Source organism: Morone saxatilis, unplaced genomic scaffold, assembly GCF_004916995.1.
Source record: "Morone saxatilis isolate NCDOM2014 unplaced genomic scaffold, NCSU_SB_2.0 Contig0, whole genome shotgun sequence".
Taxonomy (NCBI): Eukaryota; Metazoa; Chordata; class Actinopteri; family Moronidae; genus Morone; species Morone saxatilis.
The window spans coordinates 9,718,975-9,725,203 of NW_023339650.1; positions in this window are offsets into that span (position 1 = coordinate 9,718,975).

Below are 6,229 nucleotides of genomic sequence, written 5' to 3' on the forward strand. Positions count from 1 at the left end.
CACACATGCGCGCACACACACAGAAGATGGTGTGGTTGACTTTAAACGCCAGCAGCAACTATTACCAGATAATCCTCATGTTAGGAAGGACAGGGATGGAGGGAGAAAAGGGGAGAGGAGACGCAGGGAGAGACAAACTAGTCTATTTATCGGGGGAATAGAGGGAGGGTGGTGATGCATGATCAAGCGAAAGCAATCATGTCATCATTTCTGAAAGGTAGGAGAAAATAATTCTCCCCCCTCTCTCTCTCTCTCCTTTCCCCCCCTTCCTCACTCCTTTCCCTTTTCCACCTCAATCACTGTGTGGCGAACAGATAAAAGAATGATTTAAGAGTCACAGAGAGGAAAAGAAAGAGGGGGAGACCTTGCTGCAAGTCGGGAGCACAGTGGGGAGTGCAGTTCAAATAAATAGCCTCCCTTAAAGAGCGAGTGTGAGGCGGAAGGAGAAGAAGAGAGGGGAGATGGCGTTGCTGGGAAGGCCGAGATGTGGAGGAGAAAGGAGCGAGGGGTGGAAATGACAAGAAAGAAAGAGATGACGACTGGAATGAAAGATGGAAAATGACGTGCGGACAGAAAGCATACTGTAGCCATACATCTCTAAAACTTTGCCTAATTGATTGCATTAGACATCATCTCCTTCTTCCTCACACACACATTTACATGGACTGCAGCACACGCACACACACGCACAGTGAGTGTATCAGGGGTTATCTTTGCTCTAACTAGGTGTTGTCACACACTCGCGCATACTCTGGCGGTGCTGGGCATGAGTAGATCGGGGCTCTGCACGCTCTAACTAGGTGTAAATACAATAACAAGCCTGTAATTAAGTGAGCATGATGAAGTTAATGGAGATCGGCCATTCCGTCGGCCGCCTCCATGAATATTCTATTAGGCTGGTGGCGACGGGCAGCTGGAATAGCAGTTAATTTAATCACCACTCGGAGCACAGGGAAACTTCTTTGTGTGAGTGTAATTGCACAGAATGAATAATTGATTTGACAATCGCACCCGCGGATTTTGCCACCCCGCTTTGTATCGCCGCAGAAAGGGAGGGGAGCGTAGAAGATGAAGAAAGAGGGAGAGAGAGGGAAGAAAACAGTGAGGGAAGAGGCGGGCAGGGAAAGGAGGGAAAAGAGGAGAAGAGAAAGAAGATAGGGAGGAAGAGGAGTGGGAGGGTAGAAGAGGAGCAAATGCAGAGTGCTGAGAGGTGGCAGGGAAGCTGTCGGTAAATGGATCATTAGAAAAGCGCAGCTCAAGGACAATTTATATTTTATCAATGCGGCAAAATTACATTATTGCTCACACACGCAATCATACTGCCCACACTCAAGATTGAGACCTGGAGGGGAGGGGTGATGAGGGGAAGAGAAAGGCAACAGATAGACAGAAGGAGGGAGGGAAGGTGGGGGGTGGAAGGGATGGAAAAAAAAAAGGGAGAACAGGGAGATGGAGAGAAGAAAAGTGACATGAAATGATTTGAAAGTCATTGATACGGGATGTTCTCAGCTAAGGGACGGACAGCATGTTTTTTCATAGTGTGTGTATAATCTATTAGAGATCTCCTGCAGCGGATGAAATTACCTCCATGTTTTACTCAGTCGCAGCAATCAGGCACAAAAATGCAATGTACATGTAGATAAGACAGGCGCTGGCTCGCAAAAGGTGCGTGCGCGTGCATACGCACACTGCAGCGCACACGCTAACATTCAAGCTGATCAAATTACATTCAGGACAACTCAGAGCTCTTTTGTGTGAAGCTATTTTTCTTTAACGTGCTTTATTGTGTGTTCAGTACACATGTAAACACGCACATTCAGACTTTTCTGAGTTGCCGGGTGAACCATAAATACCCAGATATCATCCAAACAATCTGGCTGCACTACTGTAATATTCCATATAGTTACTGTCAATACATTTCATAAAAAGACCAAAAGCTGAGTCGTTTCTCAAAACTTTCAGACTTCCTCAGCCTGTCTATGGCTCTGTGTAGTCTGGTTGAATAGGAATTAAGAGGTTTGTTTTCAGAAGACCAGAAGAACTGCACCGAGACCCTTTAGAGGAAGTGGTCCCAGTCCAGGTCAGACGTTCGTGGTGGGGAATGTTGATCCGAACTCGATCTGACCCAACTACAAGACGTACACTGCAGAAAACTGTAGCCAGGGTGCAAAATTTACTTTTTTGTCCGTTTGCCAGTAGTGAATATTACCAGCCAATCAATAGATTGATTTGTTGGCTCAAGAATGAAGCCAATCTACTAGCCACTTGCATATTTTACCAGAATTTGGCTGGTGCTAATTTTGTACCCCGACTATAGCTTTGAAAATGCCCCCACCACAAAGGCCATTCATTCCTAGTGAAGATGTATGAAAAAATACTATATTTGAATAAAAAGAAAAAAAGAATAATTCCTAACACTGTAGATTTTAGCAAACGATGCTCAAACAAGAGGAAATCACCCATTTGTTGACTAATGTTGATGTTGGATTACCTCAAAATGACATTCACAATGAAGTAACATGTCACCCTGTGCAACAGTGTGTGTCACTGGTGTGTTTTTAGTCTATTTGAGTCTATGGCACAGAGGGATACACAATATATATCAGGCTTTGGCTACACAGACTATAGTAGTAGTAGTTGAAAAAAAAAAAATACAGTCTAGACAATAGTATTTCTTTATTCCCGTAACAAAAGCCATATACCAAGACCACTGATGACCAGAATGAACGGTTCATGATGTTAAATAATGGAAGAAGGCCAAGTTGCACTTGAAAATTCAAGTTGCTGGCATAATTTCTAAGCAGCTCTTCTAGTAGCAGATTAAGCCATTTACATTCACCACACAGCACCATCACCACCACAAAGGCAACACTATAATATGAAGGTGAGATGGTGTACATACACAAACAGTGCTCATAAATATCTATAAGTCTATATGCACACACACTCCCACAGGGACAACACACACACACACACACACACAACAGAGTAGAGTAGGGTGTATAGGATTCTATGTCTCCTCCCTGTAATCCGAGCAGTGTGGCCCCTGGGTGTGTAATGCAGTAATATGGGGTATTACTGCCCCAGGACAGAGGGATAACACCTTAAACCTATATTTTATAGCAGCATGAGGGTGTGTGTACATGCATCCTCCTCCATTTGAGGAACACAGTCGAATGAGTCTGTGCTGGATATTAATGATTTGGTGGAGACACTGGTTTGTCAGTGATACCAGACGGGATTAACAGATATAGCATATTGTAAACCTTTAACGACAACACAATGATCCATACCTGCTGATAAACGAACATCTGCCATAAATACAACCTCCTGGCTGGATAAAAAAACATGCCAGGTCATTTTCTAAGTAAAACTAGAACACGAGACGTTATTTGTGGGCTCAAATATCTCCCTCTTGGTATTACAAATTGTAAAATCATATCAGTCAGTAATCAGTATCTTTAAATGCGAACAAATAGTCATTTGTACTTACAAAAAAAGTGTTCAGAGTTCAGTTATGGAGGGTTTCAGGTGCTATGCTGTTAACTTTCTCCATTAGAAGATTAGAAGAAGGTTATTCACTCAAGGTTTTTACACACACAGAGCTTATAGACATATATAGCTTATGTAAATGTGGAGAGATAGTGGAGTGATGGGCTGCTATGTATTGGCGCCCCAGGAGCCGTTGGGGGTTCACTGCCATGCTCAATGGCACCTCGACAGCCATGCTGGACTTGAAACAGCGACCCTCCAGTTACAAAGTTCCCACAGATTGAGTCACTGTCGCTCCCAAAGTTATTTGTTGGACCGGGAATGATGGAATAATCATGGCATTATGTATATTATATTAATACATTATATTATGTATGCATGTTTAACTGTAACTTTAAGTGTGCTATACCACTTAGCAATCACTTAAAGCAAACGACCAGCAATATAATTAATTTAGTCTGTCATTAATAATGATTTGCTTGATGTTACTGAAAACATATTTAAATGCAACTTACATCAGTCTGATATTGCTACATATTTACACATTTACAAACAGTGACATCAAGTCAGGGGGAACTTGCTGTGAATGCTGTTCTAGGCAGTGCTGAACGCTGGTTGCAGAGCAGTACTGGGTGTTTCAGCCAGATTTTAGGGACAATGTTGGGTAAGCGGAGGTCTTGTGTTTAGGGAAACCAACCCATCAAACAGGAAGGGTGATGATTTAATGGACTGGCACCTCAGAGAACAGAGGGAAGTTAAGTCGTTTCTCATCTGACAGAAACAGTAACAAGTAAACATGTTGGTGTCTGGATATGGAGTGGTGGTTAAAGCCCACAGCTGGTGAGTGATCCAATCCGTCCTGTCTGTCCCCTAATCTGTGACGCTTCGCTTCACTGAGACACTTTTCTTACCGTCTCAAGAGGAAACTCACATTCAGTAGACTTCTCACTACAGCTGCAGCTACATTGTTTGCTTTCTACAGGAAACACTTAGACTTCAATATTAAAAGAGATATACACTAATAATAAATCTGACAGTAAGAAGTCTGAATGTTTGCAGAATGTCTATGCTATTAATGAGCTCTGGTACTGGGTGTGTGAAAGAATTTCACATACATTTCATACATGAGGGTCGGGGACCACCTACGGGTCGCAAGATAAATGTGAGGGAATACGAACACAACAGGACAGGGAAGGAATAAAAAGGTCAAAAAAAGTTTTAATTAAAACAAATTACTAAACCAGCCAATCTGGAAGGCCAAAATCACTGATTGGCTGCACATAGACACACGCATTCTCAAAATGTTGGGAACCACTGGTCTACAGTATTGTCGGTCAGGTTAACACTTGGCATTTAAAGCGTGTCTGATTTTGAAACAGTAAGTGGACAGACAGCGCAGGTGAAATGTATGATTCCTGTTGAAAGTCACTGATCTGGTGTCAGTGGACGACAGAATGCTTGCTGTCATCACGAGACAAGATGCTAAACTGTTCCACAACTATGTCATGTGTTGTATAGTGAGCACCGTGCACTTTGCCTTCTGTATGTAAAGTGAACTGTGAGCTCACATTTCCAATGCTTTAAGTACAGAATGTACCGTATTGTGTTGCGAGGCACAAAACAAGGCTGAATCTCAGGAAGAGAAAGCCCGGTGCAGATCAAAAACACTGCAAAGCACAGGAACATAAAGAAAAGAGGAGAGTCAAGAATTGATTGGCGATGATTTCTTGCATCTGGGCAAAGACAGAAATAAAAGAAAGCAAAAATGGAGGCTATAATCATGTTAGTACTCCTTCCCTCCGCCCCCCTCCCCTCCTCTACACCGGTCCAATCCCTCTATTTCAGCTCCCTCCATCTTCTGAGTGGTCATCTGTTGATTACACGTTATATTTACCTCTGCTGTCTCACTCTTTCGCTGCCTCACTCGGGTCCTGGCTGGCACACATACTCGTAGCATTCAGGCATACATACATAAATAACATACATACATAAATATTTAATCAAATAAATAAATCACTCGGCCCAGCGGCCCTTTCTAATCAAGTGACATCAATCAGGGAGAACTATGGGTAAAGAGGCCTTGTGGCTGACGCCTACTGAGCGCGCCCAGAGCGCTGGAGTAGCGTCTATTTGAGTCCAAGGGGGGAAATATACGCTCCATGTCCCATTATAGGAGAAGGGCTATCCTTTCGTCAGCGCGCCCATTACTCCCCCTATCATTTCCCCAAATCTAAAACCTGTTTTCAATCAACACAGCCAAACGAGTGCCTGTCCAAGAGAGGGGGAGAGAGAGAGAGAAAGGAGAGAGAGAGCAAAGGAGAGAAAGCAGTAGAGATGGACAGTCAGGGTAGGGGTAGAGGGAGAGCGATTGAGAGCTCTTTCCTTCTTTCTTCCAGTGATTGGAGCGTTTTGCATTCTGTATGTGTGTGTGATTGAATCCGTCTCCTAAATTAGGGCTGTCGACTCGAGGAGCTGAATGTCCTTAACCCCCCTCCCCATATCCAATGCCCATCCTCTGCTACTTGTGTGCGTGCGTGTGTGTGTGTGTGTCACATCATTGGTGAATATTGTAAGTGTAGCCTGGGTAAAAGGTTTACGTTGAGCCATTGATTGCTAATGCTATGTTGTATGCGTATTTGTGAGGAAGCATTGTTAGAACATCAAAATTCAAACTTCAATAGCTGTTCTAGTAACTTGATTTCTGTTCCAAAAGGCGGTACTACCGAATAATAAAAAC